General features: G+C 41.6%; 1 protein-coding gene across 4 annotated transcripts in view; it reads left to right on the top strand.

Annotated features, from left to right (window-relative positions):
* CNST (consortin, connexin sorting protein) overlaps positions 1-18,791 on the top strand; it is a 110,111-nt gene that overhangs the window by 5,986 nt on the left and 85,334 nt on the right. For 2 of the 4 annotated variants that reach the window (XM_075203533.1, XM_075203532.1), the window contains exon 2: positions 12,798-12,875. The exons of the other annotated variants lie outside the window; for them this stretch is intronic. The gene's annotated coding sequence lies outside the window, so the exon portion shown is untranslated. The remainder of the gene's footprint in view (positions 1-12,797; positions 12,876-18,791) is intronic. 4 annotated transcript variants of the gene reach the window in all.

Below are 18,791 nucleotides of genomic sequence, written 5' to 3'. Positions count from 1 at the left end.
GTCATAAAATCCATACTTTTGGCATAAAGAGGCACTGCAAAACTATTTCAGTATAATGTAACGGGCAAAAGAATGTACCAAGAGCGCCCGGCAAGTCTCCTCCCACGTCTCCTCCCACACAATCCAAAATTTTACTCCAATGTCAACCATGGTTATAGATCTCTATAAATTAACCAAAAACTATATATTTAGGGACATACTCTCATTCGTCTGTTGTGAGTCTCTTGTTGGAGCCCCCTCTCCCTCAGTCACATAGTCATGCCAGGCGCGCCACTTCACCAACGGAGAGGCAACTGCCGTGGAGTATGGCATGCCAAGTGTTTCCATTTCGAAACTAAAGTTTAGTTTAGAGATAATCTTTGCCAACGGAGGCGGGAGAGGCTGTTTCCACGCCTGGGCAATAGCCTCTCTAGTAGCTATAAAGACCTGCTCCATCACATACCTATCCCATTTCGGGATTGAAGCTGTATAATGATGCAGAAGGGCCAATTCAGGGGACGGTTGGACTGAGTGGCCTAGAATCTTACTTACTAACATGAACACCTCTCTCCACAGAGGCAGTATCACTGGACAAGACCAAAACATGTGCAGAATATCACCTCTCTCTGAACAGTTTCGCCAACATGTTGGGGGAGCTGAGGGCCACATCCTGTGTAACTTATCTGGGGTGGCATACAATCTATTTATGAGTTTGACCAACATTTCTGTGTGGTTTAGACATTTTGAAGGAATTCACAAAGATACGCTCCCAGTCTTTCCCTGATAACTCCACCTGGAGATCCGCCTCCCATTGGAGTTGCATTTTAGACTTGGGTGAGTCAATATGCATTTGTAGGATATTATACCAAGTGGTTATGCTGGCTCTATTGCTCCCCTTTGTCAAGTTAGTGTATTACAATGCAGGGGGATGGCCGATTGGCAGGTCCCTAAGTGGTGGAGTTGTTAACCAATATCTAACTTGTAGATATTTATAGAAGTCTCCCCTAGGTAGTTGATATAAGCCACAAAGGTGAGTAAAAGAGGAGAGATTGTCCGCTTCAAATAAGTGACCCAGTGTCTGGATTCCTCTAGCTGCCCAACCCGATAAGTTCAAATCTACAATCTGATTAGCCACTGCCTGTATGGAAACATTTGGTGTGGGGCGAACTAGTCCCTCAGTATCCCCACACAGTCTGTCCCATATTGTTATGGCATCTCTAGTGACAGCAGGCAAGCTGTTGGCAGGATGTCTCCATTCCCTGGGCACCCACAGAAGATCAACCAGGGGGAAGTCAGGATTGCAGGCCGATTCCAGGTCTACCCATGGCTTCTCACCCCTCGGAAGATACCAATCTCTCACCTGGGACAGCAGACATGCTTCATGATAGTTTCTCAAGTTGGGAAGGGCCAAGCCCCCTTGAAGTTTGCATTGCCATACGTGGAGGCTTAGCTCTCCATATATAAGACTTCATGATAGAGCTTAACTTACAATGGAAGACATTTTAAGAATACTAGTGCATATGGCAGCAGTGCAGGAGGAAAATGCCCGACTTCTCTGTGAGGAGATCGCTCAGGGGAGACGGGGCAGAGGGGCTCCAGCTACCGCTGTGCTACAGAAATTAACTTCTGATGATGATGTGGAGGCATATCTAATAGCCTTTGAGCGTCCCGCCACCCGAGCCAAGTGGCCACCTGGGTCTTGGTCCAAAAACCCGGCTACCTATCTTTCAGGAGAAGCACAGCAAACCTATATAGACTTAGATGAGGACCAGGCTGGCGATTTATCAGCGGCTGGGTTGGAGTCACCAGAGCAGGGCAGGCCCAACAATATCATGACTGGAGACTCTCCAAAGATTTAACGGTTCGGGCTCAGCTTGCTGAACTTGGTAGAACACTAAAGAAGTGGTTGCAGAAAGAAAAGAACACTGCGGGCAGAATTATCGAAGTTCTGGCCATTGACCACTGTATTCAGGGTATGGACCGAGGGCTCCAAAGGTGGGTACTGCAGTCGGATCCTCAGTTGTACGAGGAATTGGCTGCTGTAGTGGAGAGATACAGCGCCTTACAGCATATGCCCAAACCTCCGTTGCCTGCTCCAAAGTTTGTGCCTTGGTCAAAATCTGGCATATGGAACAGTGAACCGGATATTGGTGAGAAGAGGTTGCTTGATAAAAAGGCAGCCAAACCTGTATTAAATCCAATCTGCTTCAAGTGCAACGAGCCTGGACACTTGAGGGCTCAGTGCCCAACGTTAGTAGAGCCTATGGATTGTTCACTAGCACAAACACAACCAACTTATCAGAGCTGCTGTACAATGAGTCCGGTTACCGGGAAGTCCTGCTTGTTCCGCGTGACTGTGTATGTGAATCACCATCTGGTGTTGGCTCTGGTAGTGCACTGTCCTTGGTTTCCATCTCCATATTACCAGAGAAACTGACGCATAATCTGCCCAAAGTGAGGGTTCTCTGTGTCCATGGGACTGCCGAGGAATATGACAGGACTCTTTTGCCTGTTACTGTGAATGGACAGACAGTAACAGTGGTAGCGGCCATTGCCCCAAAACTGCCATACCCTTTAATCCTGGGCAGAAACTTTCCGCTGTTCAAGCAGATCCTCCAGGAGCGAATCCAGCCAGATACGTCAGCAATTGAAGCATCGGCCGAAAGTCCAGCCTTGATGGAGGAGCTTGAGGGAACAGAAAATGGGATGCGCCAGGATCTACTACGAAACCTGAACCAGACAATTCAGGAAAATACACCCCCTGAGAGGTGGGAGCATAGACAAAGGAGAGCTGCACAAGTACCAACGCAGAACCAGACCCTGGCATCGTTCGATGGTGAGACCTCTGTTGAAGAGGCTACACCTCCCAATAAGGACTCAGACTGGGATTGTCCAACTTGTTTCTACTAAGACTTTGATCAAGACCAACTTTGAGATGTTGCCTTAGGTAATGTCTATAGGAATGTGGTTGAGATTAATGGGGTAGAGAAGACTGACAAGCCTGCAGAAGGTATTGCCTATTAATATGGTAAAGAATGATCTGTTGTATAGAGTTGCTAATGTACAGGGTAGAACTGTAGAGCAATTGTTAGTGCCGCAAATCCATACATCACTTGTTCTCAAAGCTGCACATACACATCTGTGTGGCGGACACTTAGGGGAAGATAAAACACGGGAGTGGATGTTGCTCAGGTTCTATTAGTGTACCAGGCAATAAAAAGGTTTTGCTGGACGTGTCCAGTATGTCAGAGAACTTGTCCAAAGCCAGACTACCGGGTCCCGCTAGTTCCCATCCCTGTGGTGCAGACCCCGTTTGAGCGTATTGGTAAGGTAGACCCACTAGAGAAGTCGGCCCGCGGCCATCAGTATGTATTGGTCATAGTGGACTATGCCACCAGGTATCCAGAGGCTATACCTTTGCGCAATATAAGGTCCAGTGCAATAGCAAAATAACTCCTTCTCTATTGTACCAGGTTGGGTATCCCCAAAGAAATCCTGACTGATCAGGGTACTCCCTTTATGTCCCATCCAATGGAAGAGCTATGCCGGTTGTTAAAAGTAGAAACGTTACAAACATCAGTATATCACCCGCAGACTGTTGGGTTAGTGGAACGTTTTAATAGGACACTCAAACATAAGGTGAGGAAGGCAGTGGCGCAGGAAAAACGGGACTGGGATGTGCTATTACCCTATTTAATATAGAATGTATTCACTGGTGCTCCACAAATAAAATAAAACTTTAAAATAAAATGAATGTCAAACTTTATATCACAAAATGAAATGGGTGAAATCACTCTGGCCAGAGTCTAGCAGAATATATAGGCAAACAAAAAACACTGAAAAGGCAAAAAATGGCAAGACACATATTGGTCTCGTAAACAATATGCCATGCCATGGATCATAAACTACAATCCTGTGCGCATGTGCCCTCCCATACGCAGCATGTAGTGGGGAAATTCAGAAGCTGCAATTATTCTCGATCGATCTGCAGTGGATTGGAAGAAGCACCTTTTGAGTCACCGATAGGAAAGCACTCTCCCCAACAATCTGTGAGTCGGTCTCAGACTATTCTATTGGTTGGACTGGCAACATACCATATCCATAATATTATGGACATCGTTAGTAGATGTTCGCATTAAATTGGGATACCGCGGTTCATCTCTACACACTTGTAGTGTGAAGATTCATATTGTTTACCAGACACATGTGTCTTGCCATTTTTTTGATTTTTCAGTGTGTTTTGTTTGCGTATATATTCTGCTAGACTTTGGCCAGAGTGATTTCACCTATTTCATTTAGTGATATAAAGTTTGACATTCATTTTATTTTAAAGTTTTCTTTTATTTGTGAAGCACCAGGGAATACATTCTATATTCTATATCTCTGAAAGGGAGGGAGACTATTTACATCCCTAAAGGCAGCACCCATATACATTATTGAGTCTATATCTAGATAGACAGCGCTTGGTTTATTTTTTCACATTACCCTATTTAATGTTCGCAGTGAGGGAGGTGCCTCAAGCATCTACCGGGTTCAGACCCTTCGAATTGTTGTATGGCAGGCAGCCAAGGGGCATTTTGATGTTCTCAAAGAGGGCTGGGAGCAACAGAGTCCAAAAGAACCCAATGTGATCCAGTTTGTGTCAGGTTGGGGAGGATCACCCCTTTGGTACAACAACATATGCATGAGGCACAGGAGAGACAAAAAAGAAACTACGATAAGTCAGCTGTAGTTAGTGCTTTCCAACCAGGTGACAAAGTTCTGGTCCTGGTACCCACACAAGAGAGTAAGCTTTTCACCCTGTGGCAGGGGCTATATGAGGTGATTGAGGCTGTGGGGCCTGTTAATTATAAAGTCAGGAAGGCAGGAGTAAACCTATTCAGACATATCATGTCAACTTGGCATGATAGGGAGGAGCCACAAGCCACGTTGGTAAATGCAGTTGTACAGGAAAACAAAGTTCCCATGAGGGACGATCTGTCCCCAGGGTGGAGACAACAGACTGACGTGATTTCTGAGGTGCCAGGCCGTACCAAGCTCATAGCACACGACAGTCACACCTCCAGGGGTGGTGATGAGAGTAAGACCATACCGCATTCCTGAAGCTAGATGTGTAGCTATGAAATACGAGATTAGAAAAATGTTGAACCTTGATGTCATTGAGGAATCCAAGAGCAACTGGAATTGCCCCATTGTGTTAGTGGCCAAGCCAAACGGGAGTATTCGTTTTTGCAACGACTTTAAGAAGTTAAACCAAGTCTCCCTTTTTGACACGTATCCGATGCCTCACATTGATGAATTGTTGAAAACCTTAGCCAATAGTCGGTACCTCACAACGTCCGATCTAACCAAAGGCTACTGGCAAATTCCCCTAACACCATCTGCAAAGGCTAAGACAGCCTTTTCAACCCATGATGGGTTATTCCAATACAAGGTTCTACCTTTCAGGCTACATGGGATCCCACCACCTTCCAAAGAGCCATGAATCGTGTTCTAAAACCACACCAGGAGTATGCAGCTGCATACTTGATGATATAGTCATTGTCACTCACCGGACTGTGAGTGCCATTTCTCCTGTGTTCAGGAACCGTGGCCGTCCGCCATCCTGAGGGTCTGCGCATGTGCAGCCCTTATGAAACCTTCAGTATCTGTTGCTTTTAATTGATTAGATGATCAGGCAACCCTCCCTATTTAAACCACCTGTGATCATTACCTAGTTGCCTGATCTTGGAGTCTCATTCCCCATGAGCCTCTGAAGGTGTTCCTGTGTTTCCTCGTGTATTCAGCTCCAGCTGATTCCTGTCTACTACGATTGTGGTTTCCAGACCACTTCAACTCTCCTGTGTTCATCGTGTCAGCTCTCCACTGATTCCTATCTGCTACTGCTGCAGGATTCCAGACCGTCTCTACTCTCCTGTGTTCAGCGTGCCTTCCCTCCGCTGCCTCCGCTACTACTGCCGGATACCAGACAGCCTCAACTCTCCCGTGTTCATCATGTTTCCAGTTTTACTTACTACTGCTTCCTGAGTATTGCTCCGTTGATCACCGGTTACCTTTCCGTGCGCTGCACCAACCTGATTACCGCTTCCATTCTCCAGTGGTCTCTCCTCCTGCCGGCGTTCAGCCGTTCAGGTATCCCTGCACGTCTCCTTGACAGCCTGCTCTCCTGAACCGCGGTATGCATACTTTCCATTGACTTTGCTATTGTATTGCATATCCGTCTGGACTGTGTTGTGTTCATCTCCGGAGTCTGCCATCTACTGAAGCTATTGTTACTATTGACTTTGTTTCCTATTACCTGGATCTCTATAGTGACTTTGTTTACTTCAAGCAGCGCTTGTCAGTTATTATTGTATTGTGGTTATCATCGTGGGATCAAGTTCCGTGTGCCCCGTGTATCCTCTGCATTCCATTCATCTCCTCGTGCCCCTCCTCACATATATATAGCAGTGGTACAACTTGCTGAACGCAGACCACTGACTTCCCCATTACCTACTTGCACCTGGAATCCATTCCTTCACTATAGACAGTGGTACAACTTGCTATACGCAGACCACTGACTTTCACTACCTCCTCTCTACTCCTGGACATTCCTCCTCACTATAGCAGTGGTACAACTTGCTGTACGCAGACCACTGACTCTCCTCACGTTTACTTGTCCATCTGGTTCCTCATGTTCATACATCTAGGTCATTACCAGTTGCTGCTAGTCATAGACTTTCCTTGAGCATTCTCTCACCATCTGCTGATTCTCCTGTTCCGTTGTCACCCTGCTACCAGAGGACCATAGTACCAGCTATATTACTCTGGTAAGAACATCATCTGGTGATATCCTGGGCAAAGACTCCTAGTGCCCGTGACAGTCATCCACTCCCAGGACTGGGAGACCCATCTACCCAAAGTAGAGGCAGTATTAGCCTCACTCAGGGAGGCGGGTCTAACCGTCAATACTTGAGTATATTGTGAGACAGGGTCAGGTCAAACCCCAAGTCGATAAATTTAAAGGCTTTCAGGGAGTGATCCAAGCTTGTGCGTAAGACCCAGCTGAGAACCTTTCTGGGCCTAATGGGCTACTATCGCCGGTTTATGGCTAATTTTGCCACTAGAGCTGCTTCTCTTACAGAACTCCTAAAAAAAAAAAACTTGCCCAGACAAGTTAGTCTGGTCGGAAGCAGCGGAAACGGCCTGGCGGGATCTTCGGGGGGCTCTGTGTTTGGCGCCGGATTTCAGCAGGAGAATGTATATCCAAACGGATGCCTCTGGAGTAAGTTTGGGTGCTGTGCTGTCGCAGAGATTTGATGGGACAGAGAAACCCATCCTTTATCTGAGCTGAAAACTTCTGGCCAGGGAGAAGAAATACTTCACGGTGGAGCAGGAGTGCCTGGCTCTCAGGTACTACCTGTAAGCTGACATTTAGATAAACAGGGATGATTTCAGAAATTTATTAATGTATTATATGTTTAAGTTGCCAGTTTACATAAACAATATAGAAACCACTGTTCTAGAACCAATGTTTAGGACTAAACAATGGTTTAATGGTTTTCTTTCAATGTCCCATCCTACCTTAGACTATACAAAAATGGTGTGCCCTGTATGCAAATGTAGGCATGTGGTTCATTATTATTAATATTAGTGTTATTTATTTGTATAGTGCCCCATATTATGCAGCACTTTCCAGAGAATATTGAATAATTCAAATCAGGTTCTGCCCTATTTGAATTTAGTTTGAATTCATTACATACACTATTTTGTCAATTAACCTACCAGTAGAAGCAGGCTGCACCCACCCTTTCCTTTTCTCACTTCACACCTTTTTGTAAGATCTCCTCTATCCAGTATTTGTCTCTTCACCTAACTTTTCCTCCTCAAACTATCATAATTAAATTTGGGACTGTCACACTAGAATCAAAACAGTTGGCAGATTCTTGTTCCTGCTCTTACAGCTTTCACTACCTGAGGCTGGTTTCTTAAGCCAATTGTATGTAACCCAGTTTGCAGAGAGGATAGGTACATGAAATATGGGAAGCCGAGCAATGAGTGAAAACTATAGGCCTTCCTTCACCCAACCAGCTACAAAATTAAATCAATAGCACCCACACATTTAATACCTCATTCACTGCAATATACAGTATATGAATGCTTATAGCTTAATATAGAGCTTATTAAGCTATAAGCATTCATATACTGTATAGTACATATGCCTATATCCACCTAAACAACAACAACATTAAATAAATAGCCCTCCTTTCCCAGTTCACCTCCACATATAGTTAATAGCCATTAAACTAATTGATCCTGGGACATTTCTTCATATATGGTGGGACTGCCCAAAGGTAACCCAGTTTATGTTAGATATTAAAAATCTGGTCCAGTCCATTATCCAAATTGACCTCCCATTCGAGCCAAAATACTTTCTCCTGTCCCTCGGATTTCACTCCACTACTGGACACCAGAGCAACCTAGTCTGTCACATTATCTCAGCCGCCACCTGCCAGATTGCGGCTGACTGGAAACTTCCCTCCCCCCTCTATCCCCACTGTGATTAGCCGAGCATGGCATGCCCACCGCATAGAATTTATGACTTGCATCGTCAACAACTCTTAATTTTTCAACAAAGTTTGGGACCCATGGTTATCTTTCGAATTGCGCTCTCCCTTTCTTATTATTATTATCATTATTATTATTGTTATTATTGTCCATTATTTATAAGGCGCCACAAATTGCCCGCTTAATAGTACATACAGCATGGGGGAAAAAAAATAAAAAATACAAGACACGGCCTAAAGGGCATTACAAAAACAAAGTGCAGTAAATTATCAATCCACTTGTACTAAGGAGGCCATAAGTGAAGGATACTAAAGCTGGGTACACACTACAGAAATTTCGACCAACTTTTTAAGCCGAGCGATTTTACATGCGATCGATGGTCCGATCGCTCGGTCCATGGACTGCATACACACTAGCCTTGTTTAGGACGATAAAGGGAAAAGCGGACGTCCCTTTAGCAACTTTTACAGCCGTGTTGTCGTGAGCAATGATTTAAATTTCGTATACATTGCAGCGACATTTGCGGGAAATGTACGAGATACCAAAGACATTAGCATAAAGTGGCAGAGCTTTCGCTATAGTTAACTCCCAAAGCTGCCTAAAAAGAGAAGGCTACACTGTCTCTTCATTCATTTCTATAAAATAGAAGTTTAGTAATATACATTAAATTTAGAAAAACATTTAACTGCTAAAGTGGAATGCAATGAATATTCCCTAATAATAAAATCCCTTCGTATGTAATGGAATGCTCCATTCTCGGCGTGCATCATCGCTGATTGGTCCACAGCAGAAACAAACGCCCATGTCTGAGTGTATAAAATGACAGCGGAACCTGTTTGGCGCCGAGGAGCGTCAGAAGATGGCGAGTGAGAAGATACAAGTGGGGGTTGTGGGTGAGGAGAAGGTGTCAGTGGGGGTTGCAGCTATGGAGATGGAGACGGAGATAGAGTCAGAGATGGTGCTGGAAGGGCCAAAAAATGTTGGAAAAGTTAAGGTGCGGGATGGAGATACTCAAGAAGAGCAAAGAGCCCAAGAGAGGTGGAAATGATGGTAAAAGTACTGGACCAGGACGACAACGACATTAAAAAAGGTCAGTAGCATGTGTAGTGTACCTGTTAGAAGGACTTTATTTCATTCTAATTGAAAAGGAAAAACCGTTGTAATAACCAAAATGGTGCCTGTTTTCCAGAATGCTCAGAGGTTAAGCCCGCTGTTGTTGCGATTTCGCTACAGGGACCAAAATATAAACTGATCTCGAGCAGTGTGCAAGGTGAGAAAATGAGAGTATTTATGTCGTAGAATATAAATTACAGATATAGAAGTTAAATGGTAAACATTTTTTTTATTTCCTTGTTTCGTAGATAAAGAAATCAAAGGGATTAGAAACCCAAGCAACATTAAGACCTGTTCTGCCACGAACCAGTAGCACCTTTGAAAATACTAAATACTAAAAATAATACTCTGCAGTATTCAGCTCTCTGATTGGTATGGGCGCGCTCACTTCTCATGCAGATCTTTCTGACAGCTGTGTGTGTGTGTTACAATTTTTGTACCTTTTTCATGCAATAAAAATGTTGCTTGAACACTGTGTGGTTTATTCTGGGTACTTCACAATTTTAAGTTAATAAAGGTTAATATAACTTTAATAGGTTATAAAGGTATAAGTGTATAAAGAGTAAATATGAATACATTGCCGGCATAGACGCAAAGGGTAATAACACACGTGCTTTACATAAGTGTAATGGTCTGCAGCCAGACAGGTGCAATATACATCGATACAAAACACAGTGATGTGTGGATTCCGCACCACGTGGGACTGGGACAGACCTCAAAAAATTTACATACACGCCCCCCAGGTCGAGGAAGTATCGGAGAATTCTCGTGGATCGGTCGTAAGTTTATACACACTACAAAGCGGATACGAGATTGGAACGAAAATATTAAATGGTACGACCAACCAAATGAGGTGACAATCGTCCATTTGGGCAGACTTTCGACCATCGTGTCACTGCACACACTGACCCGACTTTTGAACAAGTGGTCGTATGTCGGCTGTTTGAGCCGATTATTGGGCGAAAACAGTGTAGTGCAGGGTTTCCCAAACCCAGTCCTCAGGGCTCCCCAACAGTGCAGGTTTTCCGGATCACATGTGACATAATTGGGACCACCTGTGGATCTGTTACAATGTGTCAGTCAGTAATGAATACACCTGTGCTCAAGCAAGGAGATATGAAAAACCTGCACCATTGGGGAGCCCTGAGGACTGGGTTTGGGAAACCCTGGTGTAGTGTGTACCCAGCTTAAGAAGCTAGAGAGTGTAAGGGAAAGATAACTAAAGCAAGCAAGAAAGGGGAGAGATAAAAAGTAATTTTTATCTATGCCCCTGAGTGCGGGGGCAACTAACAGGATTAAGCCAGCGAGGTGGGAAGACCAGGGAGAAGATGAGACCAAGGACAGGGGCCTATTGATGAGGAAATCAAGTAGGGGAGCTGAGGGGAAAGGTAACAAAGGAGGAGGACACAAGGATAACAATCTACAAAAGTGGAAAATACCTTTGTTCCCTGCTCACACCTTCCCTCCTCACACCTTCCCTCCCCCCTCTTTGCCCATTGCGGTTATAGCCACACCACCTCCTCCTTCTATCTATCTCTCCATTACTCTCTCCTTTTTCGCCCTCATCTTGATTCCCTCTTGTTCTTTTTCTTCACTTTTATTAAAAATATTTTTGGTCTCTTCAGATAGTTACCAATGTTTACTCATACTGCAGACACCTACATACCTGTTGATTTTACTGCTGCCATAGTTGTTTATACGTGACATTATTCCTATCTTTTTGACCATTCAAAAATAAATCTTTAACAAAAAAAACTAATAGACTCTACCTTTAAAACATAGCACTACCTTCAAATTAATAGCCCTCACCACACCATTAAATTGTGCGCCCACCAGACTTACCTTTTTTTTTTATCCAGCTATTAGAACTGCATGCATGCTGTAAGAAGCAGATACTGTCCGCCTCCCTTGCTGCCTAAAATGTGTGCCTTGCTGTTTAGGGAAGAAGGGAAGCCCCTAATAACATTGCGCATTGGAGTGTATATCACAAACCTCGTCTCGCAAGTGGGGAAATTACGCTATATACCTACCAGTCAAATACGCGTATAACACATACTGCTGATCAGGAGGATAATTGAGTAGCAAGTGTGGCATTATCACATGGCACAGAGTGGGACTTCGGATTTCAGCTAACTATAAGGGGAACTAATTGACAAGCATAATCGCGGCTGTGATTATAACGTATGCTTAAATATGATAAACTAATTTGTGAAGGATCCTCACAATAAGAACATCCATTTAGTTGTTCTTATGACGTGTAGCCAGATCACAGGGGGGCCTGTTGGTGTATCTGGTAGATGACTGCATACAGGAAGAGTGCGGTCATCTGCCAGTCTTTCATGGGCATGATCCTTCTTGGGCAAACCTATCGTTTCAGGGCTACACGTGGTGATATCAAGCTCCTTTACTGACACGGCTGCATGTGTGGCCACTAATGGATATACATCTGTGAATGACACACATTGTTTTGTTTTTGCATTGGATCATCTTGTATTCTGGATTTAGCAACTAATTGGTTGCATTTTAGTTTTGTACCCCCTCCACTCCAAGTCTACAGTGTCAATGGCCACCTACCTTTTTGAACTGCTAGAATACCTGCTGAATGTGGTTTTTTTTCTCCCTATCATAAAGAGTACATAACAGAAGATTGATGTGTGTATATAGGTAAAATGTGGCACTTCAACTACTGTACAAAGAAAAAATGAACAAGGACACGTTCTTGTGGTATTTTTGATGCATCAATTCATTACCCGTTGTTTACTCTGAACTTTGGTGCATACAGATCAGCTTAATTTTATTGGAAACCATGTTTTGAGCTGTCTTGTACTTGCACTCTGATGCCTTTAAAGTAATTAGAGTATTGACATAGAGCACGGCAGAGACAGCACAAAATTTAAGTTGTTAATAAGCATTTTTAAAGTGTGAATTTTTCACATCATGTATTTATATAACAATTCTGTTTGTAAAGTAGCCAAAACAACACTTATGTAACAAGATTGTAGTTGCATTTCTTTATTGTACAGCTTTTGCTTTTAAAACACATCTAAATCAAAACAAATTTCACAAATGTTCATTATATCATAGCTAATAATGCATGTCTTCTACACATATGATCCCTGTACCAGTGGAAGTTTTATCATTGTGTTTTTCTATTCCAGAAATCCTACTGGTGTCCTGCTTCGTTCTGTTTTTTTTTTTAATCACTTCTGACTCTTCATTGGTGAATCGTCAGAATGGTGAGTAATTACTTGTAGTTTAACCCTCTTTCATTTGCAGCTTGAGACAAGATTATAAATTGCGAAGTCTTTGCTGTAAATGTGGTCATGTTTGTAAATTGGTTTTCCCTATGATCATGACTGATGTGTTTCTATAGGTAAATTGTAGCATGCTAATTACTGTACTTCAACAATAGCACTTCAGACCACTTGTATCTGGGGTGACACTTTAATGTTCAGGAATTAATTTATTTTTTTCCTGTACTTTAGTTATATGTAGGCATTCCATTGTTGTTTTTTAAATAAAGATTGCCTCTGCTAGTACAACTGGAATGAAACATGAAAAGTTATGGTGACTTACTCTAAAAACTACAAAACGAGTGTATGCATTAACGTTGGCAATTTAATTGAGAGATGAGCAACAACCTTGGCTTATGAGTTATTTTATAAACCCATTATTACTCTGACTATCTGGGAGCAGTTATGTTATTATGTTATTCAGATTTATTGTGTACATTTAATTCCTATGTTTCGTTTCTAAACCTGTGAAACTGAATATCATGTAGAGTCAGCTGTGATGACACACCACTTAATAATTACCAAGTGTGATTCAAGGAATCTCTGCAATTGTTAATCCACCCTTTTTTGTTTTACTTTTAATTATTATTATTTTTTACCTGCAGTTTATTTGGTTCTCATTTCCCTGAGCACAATGAGGCTGTGTTAAAGTAAATTCTAGATTTTAATTATAGTTACCAGTTTTTTACACAAACAAATCTAATCCTCTTTCTGTCTAAAGGAGTAGTAATACTATGTTTTAGAGGTACTGTAGTGTCTTTAAACATTAGTTCTTTTTAGTAAAGATTAGCCGAGATGATAGGTTTAGTTTCATTCATTACTATCCCAGCATTTTGTGTATTTATCTTTTTAATTTTGTGTGAGTTTATTAGATAGCTGCTTCCTTTGTGTTTGTGTTGTCAGTATGTAAATTTACACTGAACTTTTGAACTGGGGATCAGGTGCTGTGTTTTGACTGCCTCTAATCTCAACTCATGGAAAGTTTTAAGGGGCACACTTGTCCACATTTAGGCTAGGTACACACTGAAGAATTTTCCGACCGACTTGTTATCTACAACGATTGTACCTGCGACTGAAAGATCGATCGGACGATTCATCCATACACATTACCCACGATGTACATTCAGATCTGTGCTCTTCATCTGGTCCTCTAGTCTTTAGAGAATGACAGCACAATAGTCAGCGCCGGTGCTAGGGTCCTTGGCGCCCTAGGCACACTGTGAAAATCGGTGTCGCATAACAGAAAATCTTAATCATTGGTCCTCCCAAACTACAGAAGCATTTTTGTGGAACCTGTGGTCTGTTTTTAAGCTCTGATGGTTCAGTCAGCTCTGTATGTTGCATATATTCTCCTTCAGCTAGCTGTAAGATTATTGTCATTATTGATGTTCTTTTTTAATATGTCTTTTCTACCTTAATGACTTTTTGTGCATGTTGTGCACTTCACCCTTTACTCCCTTTTCATCTATACCCCTCACTCTAAAAAGTAATATAGAGCAATGAAACATAAAACTATTCCCGATGGAGTTGCATGTTTTAAAAAATAGGATGATAATCAGTGGTTTGCTAATCAAACTGCAGATCGCCATACTGTTCAGAAGTGGTCATCTAATAAAGTGTGCCGGGGGAGGGGGGGGGGGGGATAATAATCCTGCTCCGTGTAAGCATTTTGGGGTGGATTGATGAAAGTTAGAGTTTTGTATGCACTGGCAACACAGTGGGTATATTGTATCTCTAAAGGGAATCAGCAATCTCAGTTGCTGGATGTAGATTTTAGTAGTGAATCTTTTGTTGTTCTGATGTAAAGTAATTCAACTACTCATGCTAAACCATGCATTTTTATCTTGTGTACAAGGCAAATAGGCATGACGTGTTGACTAAAAATAGTTTTAAAAACAATAACAAAAAAAAAGGACAAAACAGGCAGAACTTCTATTTAAACCTCAGTTAAGGAGTCAGTATATAAACTATACCAGTGGTTCATAAACTGTGCGCCTAGGCTCCCTGAGGTGCCTTCGCGATATCACAGTGCTGCAGGGCCAGTGGTAAACAAGGCGGGGGACTACTTGGTAATTATTTTGGCTTTGGTATAGACTCTCGGTTTTTCGAGACAGGGGATGTCCCCTTCTGTCTATAACTCCCACCCCCCCCCCCATCATCATCTTAAGGCAAATTTAACACAATTTGTTCCCCCTCCTGTAGATTACTCCACCTCCTTCTCCCATCCCATACATAGACATTATAACTATTTACATTTTATTATATACTAGTCATCGACCATACAATAATGTTTTAAAAACTCATATTATGTAAATTTATATATAAATCTGTATGTTATCTGTTTTATACTATTGTACATAATGTGTCAGTTAAGTAGTAGTATGAAGAGTAAATGACAACGCGGATACATTTAGAGGGCAGTCTTGCCTTTGGGGGAGGGGAGGAGATAATCAGGTAATCTCCATGTTCTAGGGGGCAGGACTGGGCAGAAGCGAGCCAGGATCATAGAAGTGGAGCATGCTCCCACTAAGTAATTGCGAGTTTTGAAACTGATTGAAAATGTTGGAGGGCCCATTTGTCAGTGAGTATGAGGTCAATTCTGGAATAAGTATTGTGTACATGCGAATGGCCAGGGGCTAACACACACCAGGGGGTAAATGTATCAATATGCGGGTTCTTCAACACCCGCGTGTTCAGCCTCTTCCGCGATTAAATTTCAAGCGGCGCTGCATTGTAAAGGGAAGTTAACCCTTTACAATGCAGCGCCGCTTGAAATTTGATCGCGGATGAGGCTGAACACGCGGGTGTTGAAGAACCCGCATATTGATACATTTACCCCCAGGCGTCATAAGTCATACTCCACTATGAATTTATGGAATAAGAGAGAGTGGTCACCAGAGTTTGGAGGTACAGGTGACAGGAGAGCAAGTCTTGTCCAGTCGGGGGGTCTAAAACTAGATTTAAGTCTCCCATCAGATGCGGATACTTTTACAAATACTTTACTTTATTTAAAATCCTTGCACATCTTCAAAGCCCCCTTTATCCCTTATTTAATAATCCCTTGCCATTTCTCCCTCTTTTTTACTAATAATGATCCAGGGAGAAGAGAAAGCTCTCCAGTAGGTATCGGCCATTGTATTTTTGTGCACTTTGCATCATGGGATATGCATAGTGGGATAAACATATTTTATTGTGTATCACATTTATCAATCAGTTCACTGGCAGAGTACATGTATGATGCAGTTTTTCCTGCCAGTGCACTGTGATACCATGTTATCCACCCCCCAAACATGAATCATTTGTTACACAAAAGAGTTTTCTTTTATGCTTATGCAATCTACTCTTGTACAAATGGAGTTCATGTGTTTAAGTTACTATGGTTATTTAAATTGCTGTTACTCTTTCTCCTGTTATTGCATCCAGTTGGGAGGTATAGTAGTCACTGAGTGGAACCACCTTTCAATAGCCTTTTATATGATGCAAATGAAGTGTTTTACTACTTTGCAATTGCAATTTATTATTTTATACATTCAACCTGTAAAACCAGTGTAGCGCTCACAGCATTTCACACCTTTTATGCAAAACACATGACTCAGCCACCAGTGCTTGCCATGTTTTTTTAAGTTGCTCAATCAAAATACTAAATACCTCAATGAGAAGGGTGCTAGTCTGTAGAGTTAAGTACAAAACCAGAAGAAAATCTAGACAGTACTCAATTTTGACGCAAAAATATAGTCCTTAAAACAGATTGCAGTTTTCAATCTGTATTTTCATGCTTATTCCTAACAAGCCCAGTGAAACTATCACCAGTATTGTTCCCTAGTTTAACAGAGGACCAGTTAATACGGTTTTATAAAACATTACATGTAAAATTCCCTATTAATTGCTGATTGATCATCTTGCATTATCTGTCCATACCAGGAAGGGGGGTAACTCAACTATTGGTGTTGTGTGCAGTATTGTCCCAGTTGTTTATTGTTGCAACAAATGATGACAAGACTGAGCAGGGCTACTGGAATGTGCAAAGGGAACCACTATGTAAAGTATGCATGGTTTGCCCAGTGCCTGCTAAAACAAAGCACAGCTCCAGCTGACTCTTATATGAAGTAGGTTCCTTTCATGTCCATTATAGAATGCACGGCCTTCCTCCAGTTCCGCTTACACAGATAAAAAAAACAAGCCTCTCTGATGTCTATTAGGCAATAATGCCTTTCTGATGGCTATTATATAATGCACAGCCCCCTTCCTGCTGATCATTAAATAGTGCACACCACCCATATCCACTCTCTTTACTTTATACAATACGCTGCCTTCACTTCTAATGTCCATTGTGCAACGCACACCCTTGTCTGGTGACTTTTTGGTGATTTTTAACAATGCACTCCTGCCTTCTATTATTAATTTTTTACAAGGAGAACGAACCCCTTTCTGATGAATATACACAGCCCCTATTAAATACATAATCTATCCTTACATTAGGTCTATGCTGCTGACTCATTTTTGCTGAAGGTGCAGAGGTCTTGAGATTTGACACTGGCTGTAATATTTTATATGGTACAGCACTGTGCAGTCAATAACTTAGCTGTGTTTTTGCTCAATGAACAGCAGTAGCCAATTGGAATTCAGTGCCAATACTGCCATCCCTTAACATGTTCACTCTAGACCACTGCATAGTACTAAGAATCATACTAATAGTTACAATCATTACATATGGCGTTTAAAATGAAAGCCTTGTGTTAAATTCTAAAGATGCTACCAAATAAAATCTTATCTCTCTTGGAAAAAAAAAAGTTAGTCCCGGCCAAACAGTAGCAGCACAATAGTGCAAATGTTCTCACCATCATAAGTGCAAATCATGAAGGGGTTGAGCAAAAAGCAAGCAGTGTTGTCATTGCCTATACTGCCTGCTTTTACCAAGTAAACATCTACAGCCAGTGTCAAATGTCTGGACCTTGGCTCCGCTCTGAACATACTCAGGTCACATTACAATAAAATGAACCATTACAAAGCTGTGATTAAACAAAAACCTGGGTGCAGGCCCCTTGGTTATTGTCTTTCTTGGCCTCCTCTAAAACTGTCCACAAGGCAACAATAGATTTTAGTGTACATTTAATTTCCTTTTTACTGCATCTTTTAAGAGTAAAGTAACAATTATTTCTATATTGAGTATCATGTACTGCATGTGTGAAATTTTATTTTATTTTTGTGTTTACTTTTTCAAACATTGTCTAGCTGCAAAATGTAGTTCTTATATCACTGGTGATGCCATACTAACAGAGCGAGAAAGCTGATTTTCCATCCTGAGATATTTTGTGAGAATGGTAGTTGGTTGGATGTAGTAGGGAAGAGGAATGCGTAGAAAGATTTCCTTTCATGCAGCTGCTGACTGTCAGTATCTGGCTAGACGCTGAACACTGTCAGGCTAGAAATAAATCCTGCTTACCCCTTTTATTCCTGCAAAAAAAAAAAAAAAATATATATATATATATATATATATATATATATATATATATATATATATATATATATATATATATATATATATATATATATATATATATATCTCAAATATTTCTAACAATTTATTCTGGACTCATCATTTTGGTTTCAATCTTTATTTTAGATACTGTTTACTGTACTTAAATGTTTATATACCCGAGAGATGCAAGGATAGTTTTAGCCACAATCAACATTTTGGTTGTTATTTAACAGGCAAGCTTTAGAAGTATTTTTGAGTTTACTTTACTCAACAGTTTAATGCTGCTATTTTGGGAGGCTAGGCTTCTATTACTTGTACTTCGTAGACTCTCATCTTTAAGGGCATTATCTGCTAAGAGAAGAAAGTGAAATGTATGTTGT

The sequence above is a fragment of the Mixophyes fleayi genome, chromosome 3 (assembly GCF_038048845.1).
Source record: "Mixophyes fleayi isolate aMixFle1 chromosome 3, aMixFle1.hap1, whole genome shotgun sequence".
NCBI classification, from domain to species: Eukaryota; Metazoa; Chordata; class Amphibia; order Anura; family Limnodynastidae; genus Mixophyes; species Mixophyes fleayi.
The sequence above is the reverse complement of the archived record's forward strand: the minus strand, read 5'-3'. Positions and strand labels throughout refer to the sequence as shown.